At 31.5% G+C, this 27,354-nt stretch overlaps 1 long non-coding RNA gene across 1 annotated transcript in view; it reads right to left on the minus strand.

The window, feature by feature from the left end:
* Positions 1–27,354, minus strand: part of LOC128668385 (uncharacterized) — a 66,196-nt gene that overhangs the window by 15,950 nt on the left and 22,892 nt on the right. Inside the window, exon 3 of the long non-coding RNA XR_008404124.1 lies at positions 19,692–19,727. This is a non-coding gene — a long non-coding RNA (uncharacterized LOC128668385). The remainder of the gene's footprint in view (positions 1–19,691; positions 19,728–27,354) is intronic.

A 27,354-nucleotide genomic window follows, 5' to 3' on the forward strand; every position in this document is an offset into this window, starting at 1 on the left:
TTTTCGAATTTTTTTTCACTGAAAAATATTTCTGTTTATCTGAACTACGTCATATTTTTTTTTTTTTTATATAAAATTATCTTTCATGGTAATGTACTGAGAAATTGCGAGGGATGAAGAAACAGGGTTATGAAATGACGTAGTGTACATGATAATAAAATTTGAATGGAAAAATGAGTAAGGAAAGGAGGAATCTTAAGGTCGCTGTTGGGCGAGTTGCGATATGACGATAGAGTACTGGGGATTCTTGCCAATTCCCTCATCTGTTAGTCCTCGCCTATTACAACCCTTACTTCGGATGGAATCATGGGGATGAGCTCAGAGAGGATGAAAATTTTTATACTTAGGAAGTAATAAACAAATAATAAAATAAAAATACGTAGTATTGATATATTTTCTTCTTTTTGAGCTCAAAAATTTTTCCGGGCGATATCCAAGAAAATTTGTCTTAGATAAGATTTCAAAAAAATTTGTTGAATCAAGAAAATTGACCTCCAGTCGATTTTTTTGTGTGAAATTAATCGTGAAAATTTTGAATGGTTCGGCAGGTACTAATATGTTTTATATATATGTTTCTATGGCTTATCAACCCTTGCATGTGTTAAATTCGTGTTTTCGCATGCATGACTTCTCTTACTCTCTTAGCTATCTGTATAGCTATTCCTTTCAACACCACATGAGTCGACTGTAATGTATATATATATCTTTCAAGCTCTCTGAATCTACTTTCCTTTTCTATCTTTGTTTTTACCTATCTTACATACACGCTCTCATTTATTTGTTACGCCAACACCGTTCAATTTAAACTTTCCCCTCCTTCCAAAAGCAACATTAAGATTTTTAAAAGTTACGCAAAAATCGATAGAACACGACTGTGTACATCGCCCCTCATGTATGAGCACATGATACTCGGTCGTTTTAATTTTAGGGTAGACTCAATGATTTTATATTATTCGATGTTGCTAAATTGAAAGTAGAATATTTATAATTTAAAGAACACATCATTTTATTATTTCTTGCTGCAAAAAATTTTTACTTGACTCAAGAAAATTTTTATTTGACTTAAGAAAATTCTTCTTGACTCAAAAAAATTATTCTTGACTCAAGAAAATTCTTCTTGTCTGAAGAAAATTTTTTTTATATCAAGAATAGTATTTCCCATCCTAAGAAAATTATTCTTGACTTAAAAAAAAATTTTTTGTCTCAAGAAAATTCTTCTTGTCCCAAGAAAATTCTTCTTGTCTCAAGAAAATTTTTTTTGTGTCAAGAATCATATTTCCCGCCTAAAGAAAATTTTTACTTGACTCAAGAAAATTCTTCTTGACTCAAGAAAATTCTTCTTGACTCAAAAAAATTCTTCTTGTCTGAAGAAAATTTTTTTTATATCAAGAATAGTATTTCCCATCCTAAGAAAATTTTTCTTGACTCAAGAAAATTTTTACTTGACTCAAGAAAATTCTTCTTGACTCAAAAAAATTCTTCTTGTCTGAAGAAAATTTTTTTTATATCAAGAATAGTATTTCCCATCCTAAGAAAATTATTCTTGACTTAAAAAAAAATTTTTTGTCTCAAGAAAATTCTTCTTGTCTGAAGAAAATTTTTTTTATATCAAGAATAGTATTTCCCATCCTAAGAAAATTATTCTTGACTTAAAAAAAAATTTTTTGTCTCAAGAAAATTCTTCTTGTCTCAAGAAAATTTTTCTTGACCCAAGAAAATTTTTTCTTTCAATTCGCAATGAAAAAATTTTCTTGAGGTGAGTAAAAATTTTTTGCGCCAAAAAATCCTTTGAGCTAAATTTGATCTAAAAAAAAAAAATGACCTTATATTTTAGACACAAGCCTTAACTCAACCTACTAGTCTTTCCTTCATTACAAAGGAAGTTTCAACTCCAATTTGCCATTTCGTGACTACTGTAAATCTTGCATTTTTCTTTTACGAACAAATGTCTATCATTCTATCACGTAACCGAGGATAAACTTTTTAGTGTTTATGCACTTATTCTAACATTGAGTATAGTTTTCTCTTTTTGTGTTTCGTACTCACGATTACAAAATTAAATCACTTTGAAAACGTAAATAATTGAACTATATCCAGCAAAATCACAATTAACTTTATCTTTGCAACTTTCCGCTGTAGAAATTTTGAATTTTCAAAAACAAATAAGTTAATTTTCATAAAATTTATTTTTCAGTCGATTATTTCTTTAGGATTTTGATCTCATTTAATTTCTACGATTGGGACAGATATCAACTTGTGGAGTAATCGTAAATCTCACATCTGACAAAAGTTGGTGGCTAAGGCAAAAAGGGATGCACAGACGATCAAGTCACTTCAAATAAAAGTTTTGTATATATTTCAGTATATAAAACAGAGCGCAATGATTGTCCTTTTGATCTCTATACTCATCCAACAATCGAAATATTGCAGATACGTCACTAAATTTGTATGAAATAAAAGTAAAAAATTTTGATACTTGCAATCCATGATAGTCGTTTTAAATATACTGCATGGACAACGACCCGTATCACGTATCAGAGTAGAAGTAGGAATGAGCGAGAGGAAAAAGTCAAAGTGACTTGTAAATTGTCAATAGAGTATGCACATGGAAAGAGATGGGGAGAAAAAGGATATAAATGTGCAAACGTTGAAAGCGAGGGCGAGTTTCTCATTTGGTTGTTAGTCAATTAATTTTCAGGAAAAATCATTATCAAAGCGCCAGACGAAGGGTTCAGCAACGTGCATTTCGGTAAAGAGGGTCGGTCATTCGATGACGCTGATGCTCGATGTTGCCGTGATGCTCATACTCAGCTTTTTCAATCACTGCTACTTTTTCCCTATCTATTCAATGACCTTCCCGAGCATCACAGTCTCCCTCGTGTACAAAAGATTTTTTTTTCCTTTTTTTTTTTTTTTTTTTGATGATTTTTACTGGTCAGCGTAGACTCATATACTTGCGATTGCGGCAGGTCAGGACTTATAGATATACTCTCATTAGCCATGGAAACTGCGTACTATGTGGTATTCAGTACTGTAATTTATTCACAAGTATTTCGGAATTAACCAGCCATCATCCGTACATAGAAAAAAAGTTCTTAAACCTCTAGAAAACATTATGTCAAATTTTATTGACTAACAGAAATTATGATGCTCATAGAAACATTAATTATTCATTACTGATGTTCATACGTCAACCAAATCACGTAGATTTGATTCAGTTGATTTAAATTTTTAAATAAAATCCAAATCAACGTTGCATGTCACGCAGCTTTTTTGCAAGGAGAACTTCTAAACATTCTTCAAAAGATCAATTTTCAACCTAAAAATGCTTCATTTCTGTCGTTTTCGATGCTCTTTTCTAAACTTCCAGATAACATTCTAGTTGGAAAAGCTGCATTTTGACATCTTTTTGAAGACGTCTTTAAAAAGTCTTATAATAACATCTCAAAGGTGTCATTTTTGAAGACGTCCTTAAAAAGTCTTATAATGTCTTAAAAGTGTCATTTTTGAAGATATCTTTAAAAAGTCTTATAACGATGTCTTAAAGGTGTCATTTTTGAAGACGTCCTTAAAAAGTCTTATAATGTCTTAAAAGTGTCATTTTTGAAGACATCTTTAAAAAGTCTTATAATGTCTTAAAAGTGTCATTTTTGAAGACGTCCTTAAAAAGTCTTATAATGTTTTAAAAGTGTGATTTTTGAAGACGTCTTTAAAAAGTTTTATAATAACGTCTTAGAAGTGTCATTTTTGAAGATATCTTTAAAAAGTCTTATAATAACATCTCAAAGGTGTCATTTTTGAAGACGTCCTTAAAAAGTCTTATAATGTCTTAAAAGTGTCATTTTTGAAGACGTCTTTAAAAAGTCTTATAATAACGTCTTAAAAGTGTCATTTTTGAAGACGTCTTTAAAAAGTCTTATAATAACGTCTTAAAAGTGTGATTTTTGAAGACATCTTTAAAAAGTCATATAATAACGTCTTAAAAGTGTGATTTTTGAAGACGTCCTTAAAAAGTCTTATAATGTCTTAAAAGTGTGATTTTTGAAGACGTCTTTAAAAAGTTTTATAATAACGTCTTAGAAGTGTCATTTTTGAAGATATCTTTAAAAAGTCTTATAATGTCTTAAAAGTGTCATTTTTGAAGACGTCCTTAAAAAGTCATATAATAACGTCTTAAAAGTGTGATTTTTGAAGACGTCTTTAAAAAGTTTTATAATAACGTCTTAGAAGTGTCATTTTTGAAGACGTCCTTAAAAAGTCTTATAATGTCTTAAAAGCGTCATTTTTGAAGACGTCCTTAAAAAGTCTTATAATGATGTCTTAAAAGTGTCATTTTTGAAGACCTCCTAATTAAGAATTTTTGAAGATTCTATAAATTAGACGTCAGTTTTGTGACGTCTAAATGTATTCTTTTCTTCTTTATGAAGTTAAAATTATGAACTTTTTAAGACGTTATGGTCAATTCATACTGGTCTTATATCCGAAGTTAGAAAAAATAACTCTTTTTAAAGACGCCTTACTGAGTTCGCTTTTTTTCATGCTTTTATACTTCGATATGTTAGTTTTATCAAGAGTGTCATAAATAAGATCAACTTGATGAGTAAGCTCACCTAATTCATGTTTAAGCTTTTAAAGTCAAGGTAATACTAATGTGTCCCTCAATATTAGGTAAGTTAAAAATAAGCTGTTTAAGTTAATTTACGTTTAATCTAATCCAAATATTTTGACTCGGTGATCTGATTTTAGTCAAACTAGATTTTATTAGGACTAATTGGTCTGTCTTCAAATTTTGATAACAATTTTGAACTGTTTTTTATCTGAAGACGATCAAAAACAGACTTAAAATTATTGAAAGAGAGTAATTATAATTACACGTTTATTTGAAAATAACATAAAATTTTCCATTGAATGACTAAATTGTTTGTTTGTAGGCTTAAATAGCAAGTTTAATAAAAGAAAAAAAATGATAGAGAACAGAAAACTGAAGACGTATGAAAAAATTCAATGTTTAGTGTTCATTAAATAGATTTAAAAATCTCGGGTCGAAGTAAATTAAAAGAAATATATGAGAGGACTCAATGAGATGTATGAAATATATTTCATTCAGAGAAAGTTTTGTCAACTTATACTTTTATTCATCGTCAGAAGTCTCGATTACAGAATCCATGATATTTCAGGTCAATAGTTAAGCCTCTGAAGCTTAGAAAAGCTTTGCATACACATTGTAAGGCTTTCTTAATGACGGAAGAAATTCTATCATACACGTATCCGTTTAGGACGCCTCGACGCTTGTAGGGTGAAGAGTTTTTTTGTCTCCGTGGGTTGAACGTAAGGATCGACGAGTCGAGAGATGTGAGCACGCGGGTGATCATTAACGTCGTTCGGAGTCGACGCGCATCATTGGTAGTGAACGTCAGTCTTTTCTAGTTCTCGAATATGTCAACAGCATTTATAATAATACCCAAGCTGAGACTCTAATTCATCTCAGGCAGAGCCCAAAAGGATGTCATTTTTATTTCTTTTACTCTGTATTTTTTATTGTATCTACTTTTCAACTCGTTGCTACAAAAAGACGTCAATTGTGAGTCAATATACCCAGGTTGAAAAAGTTGATCTGATTTCAGACTGACTCATTGATATTGGGACTAATTGGTCTGTCTTTAAAATTTTAAGACGTTTTCGGTGTAAAGACGATAAAATCAGACCAATAAAGTCGGATTTCGATTTATAGATGCAATAGAGGTGTCCAAAAAATAATTTAGACGATTTCAATAGAACTGTGTAACAGGGGGGGTCTGTTACATAACTTCTTAGAGTGGTTAAATAGGGGAAGTTATTCGATTGTAATTACAATTCACACAACAGAATAAAAATTGCACAATAAGAATCGCAATAATGATAACAAATTCAAAATGAATGGTTAGACTGGTTAGTGGAATAATTATGAAAGCGGCAGATAAATAGAGTTATCGTGTGTTTTTGTCGATAATTGATGTCAACGGACAATCTCATCGGTGTGTAATAAGCATTGTTTTGTGTATCGAATTGCGCACGCTTGACATAACACGTGGATTACCGAGGGAGAGGAAAACTATAATTCTGTGGGTACAATCCTCAATGTCGCTTTTGATTCTTCAATTAAAATGATCCTTGATAGGTTGTCATAAATGTCTATGTATTATCTTCAGAAATAATTTTCTCATCGTTGGCTTATTTCTTGAGAAATACGAATTGGTAACAATGAAAGCTGATTTTATAAAAAAAACTTAAAGTAAACAGATTGATTTCGAACAAAGAAACCGTTCTCAGAAGGTAATTTTCACTCGTGGCCTGTAATGTGAAAATGGGAGTAGAAAAAAAGTAAACAATAAATGTAAACTAAAATATAGCTAAACTTAGACTGGGAAAATCATCAGCGTCATTGATTTTTGTGTCTCGTAGCTGAGTCCCTCTGTATATTTTTTTTTTTTGGTTTTCCCTCTGGTGCAGTTTCAATAGTGTTAGTCAGTATTTCGACCTCTAACCACTCCGAGTCCGAAGCCGCCGCCCTCTCCGCATTTCCCCTAGCCGAGACTGTGAGGTCATCAAACATCGACGTCAGCTAGGCAGACGGATACAACGGCCATTTTTTGTCTGACCATTCGGTGAGTCCCAGGGATCAGTGAATATGTTGAGGGTGGTGGTGACTCGGTGGAACGGGTGGAACGAGAGTCATGGGGCAACTAACGGCCGCAAGGGCAGGTTGAGGGTGGACGAGCGCGGAATACGAGTGCAGCAACCATCGATCAGCCTCGAGGCTGGACCGCGCAATGATTTTTTCCTCTTTGTCCCACCTACCACCCGTTTGCCCCACGGGCCACGTTCACGTGATATAAATACACGCTTACTTTGTTCGGTGCATATACACACATGCAGCTACGGCTAGGCACACATGCACACACACATGCACGTGAAACAGACGCATCCTTGCCTTGCTTTTTCGATCGTTTACTGGCTCACGCATACAAGTTTGCGCTCCGAGATAACGCACATCCGAGCCGCTCGTCAAAATGCTTACGTGTTCAGTCCGCGTATACGTATTTTGCATCTATTACTTTTTTTCTGTTTTATTCCCTCTCTCCAATTTGATGTCCTCCCTTCACTCTTCCCTCTCTCACTTTCTCTTGTTCATTCGTTGCCTCGTCTCTGATCACTTTGTCGACTCGCCCTCATATTCTCTTTTTGTTTTTTTTTACCTTCACTCTTTCTCTATTTCTATTGCTCTCTTTCTCTCTTTCGCTCTCTTCCACAGTCGCTGGAAAATCGTCCGACCACGCCCTCTAGTCACCCGACACCCAGTACCACCCCTTGGCTGATTCGCGGCTGCATCCTTCGTCCATCGTCCTCTTATTCCCACCACCTACTCACCCCCTTCATTTCGCTCTGGGATTCGCACAGGAACGGCTAGTGAGCTTTTTGTATTATCTCGTTTTCGTAAAAATATGCAACGGCTAATCCGAGAGCTAATTTGCTCATCCTCCATATTTCTGGATCCAACTCTTTCCTGATCACACAGAGGGTATGAGCCACCCATCCACCCTTAGTCGTTTCTTCTGATATTACATTCTCGTGAGCTACACTATTCTGGGCAATGGACTTACTAACGAGTACTGTCAATTTATATAAATCTTTTTTTTTTTTAATCATCACAGTGTATAATTGATTAATTGGTTAAAATCTAAATTTGTTCATCTAATGTTACTTTGCATTCTTCAAAAGTGCATTTTTTTTTCGATATTCAAAAGGAATAAAAAAAATTTTCAGCTGCTCCCTAGAAAGGGGGAGGTGTTACAAATTTTTTTATAAAACTTTGCCCCCCCCATGTATTAAAAACCATTAATTTATTTCGATAACGAAAATCCGTAATTTTTCCGAAGTTATCGCTGTCGTGATAAAATTTCAATTTGAATTTCTCTTTGCCAGATCAGCGATGCATCCACACAGCAACAAATCCCTTCGGACTTTATTCTCATCCTCTCACTCTCTTGCTTCGTTGCGTTTGTTATATCCCCTCTTTTTTACTCAAGCACAACTGCATAAATCCCCTCTGCCACTTTACTCAGATTAACAAAAATCTAGTATTCACATTATTTTCTTTTTTTCTTTTCTCATGTGACTGCAGTTTATTAAATAATCGTAAATTGTTAATTTTATAATTCTTTTAATTTTAATTTAGACCGAAAATTTAATTTACATTTTCATCCATTTTAGTATTCTAATAAAAATTTCAACATTTTCGAATATGACGTCATCCGTAATTTTTACCATCATTCCATAATTTCTATAAATTTTTTATGTAAAAATTACCATCAAATTCTTTGAGTTAACGTCACTATATACAGTCCAAAAATTGAAGGATCGAAAAAAACATATTTTTCATAATGACATCTTTTAGGCAACGTTTAATGCTGTTTAAAGAAGTACGTTGTCACTAATATAAATTTAGTCAAAATAATAGGATACTTAGAAAACTGCAACTCATTGGCTAGTTTCTGTTGTTGAGTTTATTTACGAAAACTAGACAACGAGGTCTGGTCTGCTACAATTATTGTGAAGTGGTGTAAAATGGAATAATTACAGCTCTATCATATTCTTTAATAGTATACTTCAAAAATCATTTACTACTAACATGGGTCTTCTCGTCAGACGGTATATGTGCTCTAATAATGTCTGATGGTTACAGCAGATGGGATACTCAATTATCGGTAAATATGTAACTGCGTAGAAGGTCTGCGCAGTCATTTTTTTTAGCTCCAGAACTCCAATTGGAGCGGATTCGGATTCGAATGAAAGCCGTATTGGGATTTTTAAAAATTTACATAATTTAAATTTTTTATTCGATCAATCAATTAGTTTCATCAATCTTTATTTCTCTTTCTCTTATTCCTTTTTAATGTTTTTCACCCTATCTTATCTGGACTTGCAAGCTTTGCTCTGTCTCGCCGTTGCAATTACGTAAAATTGCATTTACTGTGAATTAATATGAATGAGAGAGAAAAAAAAAGGAAGACAGAAAACTAAATTAACTCAAGGGACTAATCGAGTTATCAACTGAAAACCACTGTCGGTCAGTTCGGTTACTTTTTATGTAAAATTTGTAATTCTTGTTGAACCATAAACACAACTTAAAATTAAAAAAGTAAGAGGTGTATCGATTGTGTCTCAAAAAAAGATCATAATTTAGTCAAATGAGTTTATCATCAATCTTTTGATTTTGAAGCAGTTTGAATAAATGTATATATATAGTATTAAAATTGAATCGTTTTGAATCATCTCTTTCAATCAGTAGGTTTCAAAAATACGATATAACTTGCTGTTTTGAAACCTTCCTTTCCCATTACGGAGTTAATTAGATTTGAATCCACAATTATGTCCGATGTTTTTTTCAAAATGAAACCAAGTTTGTTTTTAAATAATGATGATAACAGGAAAAATAATTATATCTGTGTCTTGGGGAAAAAAGAGTGATGTAAAATTAAGTAGTGGAAGCACTGGAGAAAAGCAGAATGAGATAGTTCAGTGCCACATCCCGCATATACCGAGAGACAAATAAATGCGTATATGATATAGAACCGGAAGTTAGCTGGGAGCTTGGTAAAAAAGTTTATGAGTTGTACACGAGATGAGATTGGGAAAAAAGAAAGGCGGGAGGAGAATGATCAGAAACTGAACAAGGACAGAGGAAGGATAGTAAATGTTAAAGGGGTTCGGCAAGCGTCCGAGTCTGGAAATGCGAGGCAGCATATTCGCCGAACAAGACAGACATGAACTGAGCTTTGATGTACGAGCTTCCAAGAGCAAGGGGAGTTTATGGGGAAAAAAAGAGGCGGGACAGAGACGGACGGTGAATTTTCACTCAGCAAAGGGATAAAATACGATTTTATTTGCCGCCTCGAACGTACTGAGTTAGAAGAGATCGTAGAGGGGTTTTGAGCGCTCAGTTTGCTCCATTGGACCCTACAAACTATAGCCGCGTTCTGTCCACGTCCAAAAGTTCAAGCTACAGTCTGTCTTGTTTCGATGGGGTTACAATCAGACTTTCAGTCTTCTTTATTTTATATACTCCAAGGGGAAGGCAAATAGTGAGTAGTCATTCAAGAAGCCTGACTTGTTAATTACACCAAGACCTTGATTCATTTACTAGCTTTCGAATAATCGACATTATTTTTTACAGTAAATCGCTAAGTAGATTAATAAGGCTCAAATTTTGATCAAATTAATTATCAAAATCCAGAAGATTGAGGAAGTGGATGATTGTGGTCAGCAAATTTGAATATGCGCATGCGTTAAATTACTTCCCTTTTAATACGTCGCTCTTTTTTGCTCTCTCGTCCATAAGCTCTTGGGAAGTTTATCTCTGAATGCACACACAAATTCGCAAAGCCGCAGCGAACGCGCACTGCAGCCTTAAAAGAATGCATATGGACATAGGAAACAAGAAAGAGTGAAATAAAAAATTCGCTAATACTAATCGGGAAAAAAATAGAGATGAAGCTACAGAAGATATGGAAATGTGAGGAAGACAGATAAAATAGAGGGCAAATAGGAAGAACAGATATACAGAGTGCCAGAGAGAAAAAGATAGGACGTTAAAAAGCTTTACGGATGGACCAATGTCAGAGAAAACGGGGAAAAGTGGGGATTGGAATGGAGAGAGAGAGAAATAGGAGGGAATAAAAAGAGGATAGGAATGTAGAGAGTAGACAGATATCCAACAAGGATGGGATGAGACTGACCAAAAAAAAAACGCGCTTCAAATCATTGATCGTTCAGCGAACTGAGTAGTAACGGGGAGAATTAAAAAAAATAAAAAAATAAAATCATAATAATTTAACCGAAAATTGTTAAAAATAAATTTTTTAAAACTCATTAATTTTTTATAATTTATGCGAAAATGGGAAACATGTTATATTTATAAAAAAATATGAAGGCATCACTAAAAGTTTACCTTTGTTATCAAATTTTCTCATTATTATTTTTATAAAAAAATTAATAATTCGTTTCTGTAGAACATCATAATTTTAGTTTCTATTTTTATTGAATTTTATAGTAATTATAACCATAACATAGGGTAATAATTACTAAAACTTGCAGAAATTCATCATATCATGGGAATCATTACCATACTAATGGTAATAATTACCATACTAACATAGTAATCGTTACTATGCTAGTATAGTAATCATTACCATAATACATGGTAGCAATTACCATAATTTATAGAAATTCCTGACATTATACGAATCATTACCATACTATTGTTGATGGTAATAATTACCATAGTATCATAGTAATTGTTACCATACTCACAGTAATCATTACTATAATATATGGTAACGATTACCATAACTTGTAGAAATTCCTGACAATATGGGAATCATTACCTGACTAATGGTTACGGTAATAATTATCATACCAGCATAGTAATCATTACCATAAAACACGGTAACGATTACCTTAACTTGTTCAAAATTCTCACATTTTAATAGTAATGGTAATAGTTACCATACTATCATAGTAATTTTTACTATACTATCACAGTAATCATTACCACATAGTAACAATTACCATTACTTGCAGACATTCCTCACAGTATGGGAATCATTTCCATATTAATGGTCACGGTAATGGTTACCATACTATCATAGTAATCATTACCATACTTTTCTGGTAAGCATTACTAAATTATGGTAATCAGTACCAGGTTTAGGAACTTTTCCCAGAAATTATGGGCGTATATTCCATAATTCGAAGTAATTATTACCATACTGCCATAGGCTGATATTTTATAAACGTACAAAGAATTACCATAATTTTTTTCTCCATGTACTCGAACAAATTGTAATTTTTACCATAAAACACGTTTTTAATAAAACAGCTGTTGTAGAAACAAGCTGATAAAGTTGAACGACTTTGAAAAAAATGTCAACTCGTAAAATGCTTAGCTTTCTTATATATATATATATATATATATATATATATATGTGTATATATGCATGGGAATTAAGATGCTCGGCTCTTGATTTTTGAGCAAAATTGACAAGTTTTTGTAAGAACCAGGTGATGTTTCTTCTCCATACACCTGGTCATAGACTAGATTTTTTCTTTCTTTTTATATGCAGAACCCCACAAATTCAAAGATTTACATTCTCTGAGAAGGAACTAAGAATATATTGAGAAATATGAGAATCCACAAAATTGATATTTCTTAAGATTTTTATTTCAACAATTACGTGTACCCTTTTCGATTTATTCACGCAGAATGACAATGCTGAAAATATAAATCTTTAGAAAATTTCCTTTGATGTAATAAAAATTTCACATATTTTTGAAAAATTGAATACTTTCAGAGTATTGAAACAGTTGATGTGATTTTCAAAAATATCAAGGTCTTACGTCACCTAAAATCTCAGGGTAATTTTAGCATTATCGAATTTAGACGTAATTTATTTAAAAAGAATCGGAAGACACAGCATATATTGTCGTTCAAATTTGAACTTGTTGTATATTGAAGTATAGTTAAACTGATAGAAGCAGATTATACTCGAACGAGTCGCGTGCCCCTGACAGATGCGTGGCTATGGGAGACTAAGGGGGAAACTTTGAAGAAAAAGAAAGAAAAGGAAAAAGGGAGCGGACCCCTCTCAAGTTCTGCACCTATGCCATCGAGTAATAATGACAAGTCTCGAAGGGGGCCCCCTATTATCTTTCTACCCGCACGCGAATTCATGTGTACGTCTGGCATGTGTGTGTGTGAATGTGTTTACAGTTCGAGTATAGTAAGATATTTTTCAGGAAATAAAAATATTTCATTTTTTTAGTAAATGCTGTGTTCATTTTCTTTATGGGCTCAAGAAAAATTTTTTATCACCTTAAGAAAATTTTCATTTTCAATTTAAAATTTTCTTGATGTATCGAGCCCAGAAAAAATTAGTAAATCTAAAATGATAAATCTTATGGGGTTGTGTATGCCAGGATTCGATCGGGGGTAGTTTTCTCCCTCTGATCTTTTATATACCTAAGGTGACAAGAACTACATAAGGCCCCCTCGGTCGAATTCTACATCACATATATGCAGCTGTTCCACATATATGTTTACTACGTCATAAACTCTTTCTTTGTCTCAATTCTCAGACCCTTCTTAGCTGTTAGTGGCTACTCCTTTTCCCTCTCACTCTTCATACAAAAGCGAGGGCTTCACGTACGGCAGATGTTTTATGACGTGTGCCATGTATTTGTGAATCCAGAAGAGCTATGTCTGGACAGAAAACCCGCAAAATTGTTTCTCTTTCCTACACTCTCCTTTCTATCATAAGTCCCTTTTTTTAGGCACGGAATAGTAGGGGGCATAAGACCCCCTTGATAGCGCGCAAATATGAGTTGCGCAATTCAATAGAGTGAACACACGCCAAGCCAAGCTTTCAAACCAATCAAGAGCAATGCATTGACCTTTTCAGATATGCTACTTATTGTTTGGTAATTTTTTTTTCAAACTTTAAGAGCCGATGTGAAGTAGACACGCGTTGCTTTCTAAAGTCAACCAAAAAGTTTTTTTTTTTTATCAATTTATTTACCACGAGTAAGTGAAATTCGGAATCAAAACATGTAGTTTAAGGATGTCAATTATTAAAACAAAATTCCTAAATACTTCTTGCCGAATGACTTTTTTTTCGGGGTTATTCGGATTTTATAATTCGCGCCCGATTTTCGGGTGCATAAAATAACTGAAGTGTGATATCTAAGGTCTTAGTAGATTTTATCTTCCAGGTAGAAAAATTAAATCTGATTTAAGCCTAAATTGTTTTGATTAATAGGGCAGTCTTTAAATTTTTTAAGATGTTTTTGATGTAAAGTCGATAAAAGCAGACGAAAAAAAATAATAGGCAAAAGTCGGATTTGGGACCGGGTAAAATCAAAAGAAGGCAGACTATTATGAAAACAAAGTCGGATTTTTATCTAAAGGCATCCAAAACTAGACTAAAAATTATTGAAAATAATCGACATAAGGAATAGTATGGGATCAAATTTTTTCAAAAAGTATAGACATTAGAAAAAAAAGTTTTAGAGAATAGACTAACCTTCAAAAATGATTAAATACATTTTATCGATTGATCCAATATTATAAGAGTTATCGGGCGAAATATAAAACCCCATTAAATGAGCCATAAATCGTAAACGGTAAGTTTCACAAAAAAATTTACAGGAAACAAAAGATGCGAAATTCTATTCTCTACAATAATGGTTTCTGTAACTTCTGCCCTAAAGTGCATAGTTTCTTAGATATCGGCCAAAACGTTTTTAAGATGGCGCCCAAAGCTCTAGCGGAATGTCAGCATTTTGTGATTTTATAAGTAAGTGATCCTAAACATGACTAATTCTTATCGAAAATACAATATACGATAAAAAAAGTTGTCTTAGCTTTATATAGTTTATTCAAAGACGTTCACTGAAAAGAGCGACGAATAAAATTATGCTAGAGGCCTTCTTCATACTAGCTTGTAACGAGGTTTCGCTTTATTACCTCAGTCTAGTGTCATAGGCGTGTAAGGGACTGCTAAGCTATTCATCTACATGCTTATAAATAGCCGGTGAGCATCACGGTAATAAGAATAGTGCTTTCTTTTAATCACATTATTTTCCAAGCGACAACGAACGAGTACTTGATAAAATTTTTCAAATTGAGGTTCAATGCAATGGTAAAAATTTATTAATATTCCATAGAAAATTATTTTGTAACTGAAATGAGTACTTTGTACATGACAAAAAAAATATGTTGAATTTTAATTTAAGCCGGATCAGAAAAAAAAACACGAAGTGACTAAAAAATGAAATTTCTATAGAAAGTGCAAAAACTTGGCAACGCTGTTAATCAACACAGGGGGTTAATCGTAAGGCAGACGTTCCATAGGTAGCACAGTACCTATACATACGTCGTCACACCTGATGTTACACACATATGGGGGAGAGGGGACAGATGGTATCCCCTCTCAACTGTGACATTAGAGCTACGCTGGGTACCTGGCGGTGTCTAGCTAAGGGGTCTTACAACTCTTACTTTCTCCCCTTCTCTTCTTTCTTTTTCACTCTCACCCTCTTACTCTCTAGTTTAGTAATACAGCGCGTGTACGACCCATAAGGTGAGGTTAAATAAAAATAAAACTTATGGCTACGTTAAAGAACCTTCAGTACGACGACGCAGCTGCTCAGGTAGCGCACGAGCTATTTTGATATTAGCGTTTAGTAAACTATGAAAAAACCCAACATAATCATCGGATCCCCCTTTTCCACGGAAATTCTGTGGAATCATTCTCGATCTTGGGAAACATAAAAAATTGTTTCTCGAAGATTTAATTAAATATACTCATCCATTTTACTTCCCCATAAGTTCTAACTATATTTTTTTTTTTTCATGAGATCAATGACTTTAAAATAACATCGTGTTCAACATAAGAACAGATGATACAAGAAAAGTTGCTGTTAGAATATAAGACCTTTTTTTTGATAAGTTTCATTTTTTGAGAAATTTTTTCTAGTGTCAATAAACGATATCGATAAAAAAATCTCTCAAGGTTCTGTTATTACTTTTTTTTATAAATATTGCTATTGTAGAGGGTCTCATGTCACCATTTTTAAAAAATTGTTTTAGTATTTCGAAAAATGCCGAAAAATACCTTCGGTTCAAAAATTTATATGGGAAGGGGAGGGGGCAAAAGGGGGTATCCCAAAATTTGGTCAAAGAAACAATTTTTTTTGTTTTCGTCTAATTACTGTATGTCTGATATTTTAAAACATTTTAAGACCTACGCATGACACCTGGGGCAAAATGGACCAGCTGAAAGTTCTGAAAAATGATTCTTTCATATTTTTATCTAATTAAAAAAAAAAATTAAAATGTTAATTCATTTTCCGGCTGATTTCCTGTAGTTGGGGCAAATTTGCCCACTAAAAATATTTGAAAATAATATTTTATTTTTTAATTGATAACAATTCAATTAAAAAAAAAAAATTATCATTTTTTGGAGGGAGGTCTCTCTGCCACACAAAAAAAATTTTTTTCTCCCTTCGTATCCACCAATGATGTGAAATGTAATTTTTCTGTATGTATTTTACATAAAAAAAAATTTAATTTAATGAAATTTGATCAACTTTCAGAAATTTTTTTTTCAACTTTTTTAAAGGGTACCCCATTTTGCCCGCCAGAAAAGAAAATTTTATTTATTAACGGCAGCTAAAAATTTTATCTACTAACCTTTAATATCATTAAAAACAAAAAGATTTGGCGTATTTTAGTCATCGAAAACTTAGTATTTCCATAAATACCCCCTTTTGCCTCTCCCACCCCTATAAATCTAATTGCTTGAATAAAATGCAACTACCCGAATAATTTTTTTGATTTCAGGCAACCATATATAAGCAAAAATGATAAAGAGAATATTTATTTCTTATTATATTTCTGTTCATTCAATGTATTGCTACATATTGTACGATCAGAATAACACTTATATCAATATCCGGTCTGATTGTTCATCTGTTTTCATCCATTTTTCTCTAATAGTCTGATGGACTATTAAAGAAAATAATGAATAGTTTTGGGTAACTCGAGTGCACATTAGACACTCTGTATAAGTATACAAGGACTCGGTAACATATGTTTAACGATAGAGAAGTTTCTTTGCATTCAATCGTAGAATAATCAACAACAGAGGCGTGAGGAAGATTAGAGAAGGAAAGAAAAGAAACAGAGAACAAGGGATGAGAACTGCAACGAAACAAAGATGGGAGGATTGAATTTTACAGGAAAAACGAAGAAAAATAATTGTGAAAAATTCATTTCTTGATGTAGACAGACCCTTGTAAAAAGGTTACCCACGTATCTATTTATATGTACGTGAGCGTCCGTAAGTGATGTCGTTAATTCGAGCTTATACTTTAGGGTAGGTCGAACCATCTGGCGCTTTCTTATTTGGCCCTTTAAATGTGCCCAGACATGCACCTTGAGACCTGTTTGAGCCAAATACCCTCTTCTTTACTGTTCTACAATCTGTTTTCTCGATCCTCGTAGCCCCTTACCTGGCTATAATACGTATATTTTCTTCAGTTCTTTAAATGAACCCTGACTGGAATAAATCGACATTTCCCTCGATATAATCCCTTGTGGTTTTATTGCCCATCAGCTTTTTTGTATTAGTCTATCTATGGATCATATTATTGAATGTATGATGAATTACTATTTATATTGATTTATTTTTTATTTATTCACTTTGAAATTAGAAAATAATATTTTTTAATCCAGACACAGGAAAGAGTATTGTGTCAGAATCAACATAATTTGTCTTATTTTTTAATACAGACTATTTAGATACAAATTTTGATACAAATTTAGTTTCAAATTTGGTATGAAATTTGAATTCAAATTTTGATATGAACTTTAGATTCAAATTTTGATCTGAAATTTAGGTTCAAATTTTTATATGAAATTTATGTTCAAATTTTGATATGAACTTTAGATTTAAATTTTGATCTGAAATTGAGGTTCAAATTTTGATATGAAATTTAGGTTCAAATTTTGATATGAAATTTAAATTTAAATTTTGATCTAAATTCGTGTTCAAATTTTGATATGAACTTTAGATTCAAATGTTGATCTGAAATTTAGATTCAAATTTTGATCTGAAATTTAGGTTCAAATTTTGATCTGAAATTTAGGTTCAAATTTTGATCTGAAATTTAGGTTCAAATTTTTATATGAAATTTGTGTTCAAATTTTGATATGAACTTTAGATTAAAATTTTGATCTGAAATTGAGGTTCAAATTTTGATCTGAAATTGAGGTTCAAATTTTGATATGAACTTTAGATTCAAATGTTGATCTGAAATTTAAATTCAAATTTTGATCTAAAATTCGTGTTCAAATTTTGATATGAACTTTAGATTCAAATGTTGATCTGAAATTTAGATTCAAATTTTGATCTGAAATTTAGGTTCAAATTTTGATATGAAATTCAGATTCAAATTTTGATATGAAATTTAAGTTCAAATTTTGATATTAAATTTTGATTTAAAATAAAGGTTCATACTTTAATATGAAATTTAGGTTCAAATTTCGATATGAATTTTTGATATGAAATTAAGGTTCAAATTTTGATATGAAATTTAGGTTCAAATTTTGATATGAATTTTAGGTTCAAATTTTGATATAAATTTTTGATATGAAATTAAGGTTCAAATTTTGATATGAAATTTAGGTTCAAATTTTGATATGAATTTTAGGTTCAAATTTCGATATGAATTTTTGATATGAAATTAAGGTTCAAATTTTGATATGAAATTTAGGTTCAAATTTTGATATGAATTTTAGGTTCAAATTTTGATATAAATTTTTGATATGAAATTAAGGTTCAAATTTTGATATGAAATTTAGGTTCAAATTTTGATATGAATTTTAGGTTCAAATTTCGATATGAATTTTTGATATGAAATTAAGGTTCAAATTTTGATATGAAATTTAGGTTCAAATTTTGATATGAATTTTAGGTTCAAATTTTGATATAAATTTTTGATATGAAATTAAGGTTCAAATTTTGATATGAAATTTAGGTTCAAATTTTGATATGAATTTTAGGTTCAAATTTCGATATGAATTTTTGATATGAAATTAAGGTTCAAATTTTGATATGAAATTTAGGTTCAAATTTTGATATGAAATTTAAATTCAAATTTTGATCTAAAATTCGTGTTCAAATTTTGATACGATACTTGGGTCCAAATTTTGATATGAACTTTAAGTTCAAACTTTGATATGAAATTTGTGTTCAGATTTTGATAAGAAATTCAGGTCCAAATTTTGATAAAATGTAATTTTTGTAGTAAGTAACACTTTTAAAGTGTTAAATAGTGATTCGATTTAAAATTTCCAAGTAACACAGTGAATTTTCCTGATTTAACACAGAAAATTTAGCACAGACCAGTTCAACACAAATACACAATATTTTTTACTGTGCATAAATAATGTGGATCGATTACTATACTATATCATGCATCATTCGGGTGGTTACTAAAAGGAAAAAAACTATATATATATATATATATATATATATATATATATATCTGGCTTTATGCCGCGAGCAATTTACTTTTGTCTTTGTCACACGCGTGAGCCTAAACTATGTGGCAGTGTTGACATTGAGTGGGAAAAGAAGAGCGACGAATTGCAGGCGGTTGTGACTCCGCAGGGGCTCGTCGGTGACAGTGCAACTTTAATTAGGGAAGAAATCAGCAAGCATGATTATCTACCTTAGAACACATCTCCGCCTCCCTGATACCCTCTATCTTTCTCAACAGTGCTCCATCCCTTTTCTGCTCTTCGTTCTCTCTTCTCTCAAACAACCCCCCGGCGAATATCTTTTCGCAGGCAGTTGCATTGTCAACCAACATAGCCTCATACATATATGCTAATGGAAAGATCTTTCTTTAGAGAATATTTAAATGTTTCTTACATCAGTTACCGCAATTTTATTTTTTTAATTGTACATTCTTTGATAATGTCGAGGGTAAGCTTCAAAGTCGTCGCAAAAAATGAGACCGGTCATATTTGAAACCAGTATCAATACGATATACTAAAATTTCGTCTTTTATTGCTAATAAACACTTACGGTTGTGTGATGGAGTGATGAGGAAAGTGCTGGTTTCTGAAAATAAATCATAAAACAAAATTAGATCATTTTATAGTAAACCATTATTTTGAATTTGATATTTCGGTTAATCGATTGCTGACATTAAAATTTAATTAATTTGAAATTACAATTATTTGCCTCCCCTTCCATAGGTACCCTCTTTCGCCCCTCCCTCCCTTACACCCCAACTTATATTAAGAGATATGTAAGCAAACAATTTGTTATTTTCGGACTTATCGCAATAAATTTCCAGTGCAGTCGGACTTGTACAGTTTCTGTAGCAAAAAAAAAAAAAACGAATAAAAAATGAAGGAAAGTAATTTCTTGAGTGTATGTTACTATTAGGATGTCAAGTCATTGCAGAATATTCACCCCTAAAGTTTTGTTGCATCCAACTTTGTCATCGAAGTAACCTTCTCTCAGTGTTATCAGGCAGTTTATGCTTACCCTCGAGTTCATATAACGTTTACGTTGTGAGAGGGAAGCAATGCCACAGTGTCTCAGACAATTTCGAGCAGCAAGACTTAACAAATAGGTAAAGTTTCGTTCCGGCCACGACATCCTCCTCTTTGTCCTTAAGTTTGTGATCTATTAGCTATTCTGCTTTCGGCCAAGTCCCTTCTTTAAATGTATCTTTATTTCCCATTCTTCCTTTTATCAATTCTTTAAATCAACTGCATATTTTATACAAAGTTCTTATTTCGAAAAAGTCGAAATTAGTTCAACTCTGTAGCATACTTTGAACTTTACGTAATCTGAGTTTGAAAAGTTCGCGCCAAAAAATTTTTTTGTACCATCGTTTCAAAAGTTTCGAATTAGGCGCGATTTCAGACTTAGGGTCGGGCAATCGACTTTACCCTCGTCTAAATTCGTCTTGTTTCATCCCTTGCTACACAATGTCCTACTACGCTTCTTTTATTTTTTGTTGAAAACCAGATGTTCATAAAATTTTATTTGACCAGCAGTGAAATTTTGTCTTGTCCCGCTCGCGGGAAAAATTTCAAAATCACTCAATGTGTTTCTAGGTCTGCTTTTTTGATTCCTTGTATTCTGCTATAGACTTTCCTTTTTATCTCAATCATTGGTCGTGTATTTTGGTCAATAAATGTCAGACTGTCACCTTTTTTTTTTTTTAAGTACACACACAGCTGCGGAAAGAAAAAAATTCCGGAGTTGAAAAAAATTAAAAAAGATGACAAAAGAAGTAGATAGAGGATCGTAAAGATTACGAAGGCTACTAAAGTATCGATTATAAAATCGTGGTAAAGAAAACATGTCCCTATATATAAATATAAATGTAAAGATATCAATTGGTTGATTTTTTATAATCTATATGCTAACCCCATGAGGATAACAGATGGTTACATAGATAAGGAAATGATGAAAGTGCTGCGTAATCTATATAAAATTCTAATAAAATTGATAACTAAAGATTATTGGACTTAAGATATTTTTTGTTTCATTTACAATATTCTCAAGTGATACAAATTAAGTCTGAATACGTCATGCAATGAATTCTAACCTATCAGTACTAGAATGAACGAAAAGAGCCGAATATTTCCGACGAAACTCGAATGTAAATGACTTTTGATAAAATTATAAATAAAAAACGGAAATTTTGACTTATCGAATGCCACCTTGTTTGAAGAGAAAACTACGCGCATGCGCTTACATTGATGTCATACATTTATCTTTGTTTACAAGTACATATTTATCAAGTATTATATATTTTTTCAATATTTCACATTTACTGTAATCGCAGTCAAGACTATCGAAATTACTAATCAGAACCTTATTAATTGAAACTCTGCTCTCAACTGTAATCGCATATCACAACATGTGGCTGTCTCAGCGACGCCCATTTATTCCATAAAAAACTTATCTTTGAACTTTCATCGAACTAATGAAATAAGAGAAGAACACGAGCTATAGAAAAAAATCGTGAATTTGATTTTTATTTATAAACTTTGTAGAATAATATAATATAATATGTATTTATATTTATTTTTAGTAACCTGATACCATACTTGTATGCTTTAAGATAAGTCTGCTGAGCAGATTTTTAGATGACATTCAAGTGCTGTAATATTGATCCTTAACTACTATGGAGATGTCAGAATATCTAGTTTCAATATTAGAGCGCTTTATATCATTTATCAAAATAGTATGATTTTCTACTGAAGTACATTATAAAGTCATGTTATTTTTTAATACTTCGTAACTTTTTAGAAAAAACTCATTAGAACCGTGTGTTTGTGAAACAATAAATTAGGGGCGTATTCATCGAATACTCGAATACTATTCGAGTCAAATTCGATAAATTCAAAATTTTCAGATTGTTCATCAATTTTTGAGTTTTTGAATTATTTATGACTTCGAATTATTCATCAGTTTAAAACGTATACAATTTTGTAAATTATTTGTAATTTTACGAATTATTTGATTCAAATCCGAAAATTTGGATCAGCTTTCAAATGTTCTTGTTCAACAGTAAACTGAGTTTTAGAAACAAAAACTAATGATTCTGTAGACTTGTGTCTGAGTTTTATATATATTTCTGGTACCAATTTGAATTATTGGAAAAATAACACAATTTTAAGTCTTCTCGAAGGAAATTTACGAATTTCGAAGTGTCCGAATTAGACAAATTTTAGTTAAAAAATTCACGAATATTCTTTGACGAAGTTCAAACTATTAGCACACCCCTAATTTTTAGTAATCATTTATGGAAACCCATGTGATTGATAATCTATAAAGAAAACTGAATTTCGAACCCCCAACACTGGATACTTATATAAAATGAGCTTCTTGATGGTTTCTATAGAAATACGAAAGCTAAGAAACATTCAACAAGTGGTTTCTTAGCGTAGTATAATCTTAGAAGCAAAGGATTCAACAAGTAGTCTTATGGATGATAAAGTATTCACTCAAGTCAAAATATTCAAATGACTTGGTAAGAAGGTAATAAAATTCTCATTGCCACTCAGTGATTAATAAAGAGATTAAATTCATTACCCATCAATAGAATTCGAAAATAAAAAATATTGATTCGGAATTTTTTTCCATAAGACACTTTTTGATAAAATAACTTTCACTTCTCTCATTAAATTTTTTTTTTTTTAAACACGTTTTTAATTTTTTTTGTAATTTCAGTCTACTGCGAGTTTAGTTTTGTTCTCGACTACTCATTATAAGCCTGTTTTATTTTTTATGGTTTTGTCTATTTTTTTTTTTTATCGTTACTTATAGACAATTTTAAGGGAGGCTGATAACGGGGAGGAGTCTGGTACAATACTCCTTAGAGTGTTTAAGTGGGGAAAGTTATTTAAACTCAATAACTGCCAATTGAGGGCAAGTGGCTTATAACGAACAGGTGACTGTATTTTTAATTACTAGAAATTTGTCCTGTACGAGATTTCGCGGTTTTTTTTTTTTTTTTTTTTTTTTTACTTATAAACACTTTATAAGAACACTATATAATTATGTTTTTTATTGAAAGAAATAAATAGCAGTCTATAAAAAGAAAAAAAAGTAAGCCAGAATAGTTAAGATTAAAAGAACGTTGCGTGTCTTGTTCCATTTCCGCTGGAAGCAAAAAAAAAAAAAAGAATAAGTGATAGATATCCTTGGCCGGGACTCAATTTTATGTGCAACAAGTTGTTTCTTAATACTTCAAGGGGTGTATTGAGGTCAGATCCGTTTCTCGTAAGAAAACGGTGTTCGCTATTCCCGAGAGTAAAATTCCAACGTATTTCTTAGTTCAACAGGTCTATTTTCTTTCTCTTTTCTTGTCCCCTCTGTAGCCTGCGGCCCGGAAAATCTTGAGGGAAATCTTTTATAAGAGGGCGAGAACTGAGAAAACTCATTTCTGTTTACACTTTCGTCTTTTCTCTCTTAAACTTTAGTCGTGGTTATATTTCAGTGGAATGGGATGAAAAGGGAAATCTTTGGAGGGTTTGAACAGTGTCTTGTGATCTGTTGGTAAAGATGAGAAAACGAAAAGATCACAGGATTTCCCATTCCATACCAGATAGGAATTTAGCAAAAAAAAAAAAATAATAATAAAGAGAAAGTACTAAGATAGACTATATTTCTTAGCTAAAGAAAATTCTCAAGAGGGTGCGACACAAGATACTTTAAGGAAAAAAAAGTTAAAGAGCTTCAATTGAGTTTTAGTGGCAAAAAAAATGTGATAAAGATAAAACAATCAACGGATGTTAAAGAACCCTTCTACAAAGTGTCGCTATTAAATTTTTTTATCATACATTTTATTTAAAGTAATGTTCTACCCGGGAAAAATCATTTTATAAAATTTTATGAAATTTAAGGAAGCTGTATAGAATTCTGGAATATTTTATAGAACTTTGGAATATAAAATTCATAGTATTCTATGAAATTTTATAAAGATCCATGAAATTTGGAAAAATTTTTTATTTCGTGAAATTTGGAAAACTTTTTTTCCAAGAAATTTGGAAAAAAAATTTAGTCCATGAAATTTGGAAAAATTTTTTTCCATGAAATTTGGAAAAATATGTTATTCCATGAAATTTAGAAAAATTTGTTATCTCATGGAATTTAGAAAAATTTTTTTATTCCATGATATTTAGAAAAAAATTTTACTCCAAGAAATTTGGAAAAAAAATTTAGTCCATGAAATTTTAAAAATTTGTTATTCCATGAAATTTAGAAAAATTTGTTATCTCATGGAATTTAGAAAAATTTTTTTATTCCATGATATTTAAAAAAAAATTTTACTCCAAGAAATTTGGAAAAAAAATTTAGTCCATGAAATTAAAAAAAAAATTCTTCCATGAAATTTGGAAAAATATGTTATTCCATGAAATTTAGAAAAATTTGTTATTCCATGGAATTTAGAAAAATTTTTTTAATCCATGATATTTAGAAAAAAATTTTACTCCAAGAAATTTGGAAAAAAAATTTAGTCCATGAAATTTGGAAAAAAATTTTATTCCACGGAATTCGGAAAAATATGTTATTCCATGAAATTTGGAAAAATATGTTATTCCATGAAATTTGGAAAAATATGTTATTCCATGAAATTTAGAAAAATTTGTTATTCCATGGAATTTAGAAAAATTTTTTTATTCCATGATATTTAGAAAAAAATTTTACTCCAAGAAATTTGGAAAAAAAATTTAGTCCATGAAATTTGGAAAAAAATTTTATTCCACGAAATTCGGAAAAATATGTTATTCCATGAAATTCGGAAAAATATGTTATTCCATGAAATTTGGAAAAATATGTTATTCCATGAAATTTAGAAAAATTTGTTATTCCATGGAATTTAGAAAAATTTTTTTATTCCATGATATTTAGAAAAAAATTTTACTCCAAGAAATTTGGAAAAAAAATTTAGTCCATGAAATTTGGAAAAAAATTTTATTCCACGAAATTCGGAAAAATATGTTATTCCATGAAATTTGGAAAAATATGTTATTCCATGAAATTTGGAAAAATATGTTATTCCCTGAAATTTAGAAAAATTTGTTATTCCATGGAATTTAGAAAAATTTTTTTATTCCATGATATTTAGAAAAAAATTTTACTCCAAGAAATTTGGAAAAAAAATTTAGTCCATGAAATTTGGAAAAAAATTTTATTCTACGAAATTCGGAAAAATATGTTATTCCATGAAATTTAGAAAAATTTGTTATTCCATGGAATTTAGAAAAATTTTTTTATTCCATGGTATTTAGAAAAAAATTTTACTCCATGGAATTTGGAAAATTTTTTTTCCATGAAATTTGGAAAAAAATTTTATTCCACAAAATTTGGAAAAATATGTTATTCCATGAAATTTAGAAAAATTTGCTATTCCATGAAATTCAGAAAAAAATTTTATTCCATGAAATTTGGAAAAGTTTCATAAAACTTAATATTTCATGACATTTGAATCCACTTTTAAGATAATTATAATTTTCTTCGAATTTATTGCTTTTATTTTAGTTTTTGCAAATATTTCACCAAATATTCTAATTTCGCATAATCAATCATTAGCTGGTAAATTCTGAACTTAAATCTGTTCCTTTCTAAAAATACGTAGCGTTTGAAAAAATTCTACATTATCTACATTAAAAAAATTTTAAACACAACATTTTTAACTATTTCAAGACATTCCCTATTGTCCTTTTTTTTGATCATACCTAAAACTTATTGATTTTCACAAAAATGTATAGATTTCTACAATACTCACTTCTACCATTCATTTACTTTTTTAAAATTATTAACGGTCAAGTTACGAATTAAAACGAGGATTTGTCGACGCATGCTCGAAGCGCTCATATTTCTGGTAAGAATCGTAGTCAATAAGACGAGCGCATGTTGTAGAAACATTATGCCTTTTAAATTCTAGCCCGATAAAAAAAATCCTTGAATGTTTTCCATACAGTATAAATTCAAAATATGCAGAATAGTTTTTCTTTGCTCGAGTGCTTAATGTCAATATGAAAGAGAGAAGAATGAATAGATGGGCACGAGGCGATTCTTGTTTGACCGTAAATATCGCTGATGGAACCGATAGGTGATGACTGTATTTTTGTCCGTTGATTATCCGAATGGTTTTATAAGAAAAAAACATCAACAAAGACCACACGCGGCAGATGATCTGTTTTCTTTGGCAGATCTCATCAAATAGGCGTAGGCGAGATAGAGTCACTGCGGGAGGTGGAGCTGCGAGTGAGCTGGCTCAATCTCGTGGGAGTAACTCGAGATCTCGTTCACGATGTTCTTTTGACCACATGGACAGCTGGTCTCTTGTGTAGTTTGTTCTTCGTCTTGTTTATCTGCCTGTTTTTAAAATAGATGTCAATCTCGAGACACCCGAGACAATAATGACAAGATAATGGTTTTAATTTATACTACCAAATACAATACTGTCATTTTTTATTTTTTTGTGGTTCATATTTCAGATAACGGATTATACACTTCTGATATTTTTATTTGCAATAAAGCCTCTTTAAAAATTTTATGTGCTTGCATTATAGAAAACTTCTTTGAAAATTCTAGAGACAACTTAATTTGGTGAAAAAAGGTGTACCAATGACAGAAATACTGTGAGGAGATTGAGAAAAAGCTAGAACGAGAGGACATGGAAAGGGGAAAAAATCAATCGAGCCTCCGTGAACACGCAGTTTGCAAAATGTCCAGTGCCGCTTCCGAACTTCAGGTTCTCGTAAATCAATCGTGATTCCGATGTCCGTAGGTTCCGTTAATTATTTTTATTCACAGCAGACCAACGCATACAGAAATAGACGCGAACACGCGCATGTTCACACTCTTGTTCCCTCTTTCCTCTTTGGCTAACACAATTGTACTCCATATATATATATACATACTTTGTACGTGAACATTTCTAAATGGTGAGCTGCGACAACCTCGTCAAATTTGCACATTTATCCGTTTACCATCCACAATCATATCTAAATCTCACGTTTCTCGATTTTACCGAATATATTCATCAATATCTACATGCGTGGCCGTACATTTTCTGAATTGCTCATCCTTTATTCATAACGTTTTAGAACTCAACAGATATTTATTTTCCCAGCTCGAAAAATTTCGATGCTTTTTATTCTTGAATCGAATAATTTTTCTTACGAGGGTCAACGGCTCGAACCCGCCA

The sequence above is a fragment of the Microplitis demolitor genome, chromosome 8 (assembly GCF_026212275.2).
Source record: "Microplitis demolitor isolate Queensland-Clemson2020A chromosome 8, iyMicDemo2.1a, whole genome shotgun sequence".
Lineage (NCBI taxonomy): Eukaryota > Metazoa > Arthropoda > Insecta > Hymenoptera > Braconidae > Microplitis > Microplitis demolitor.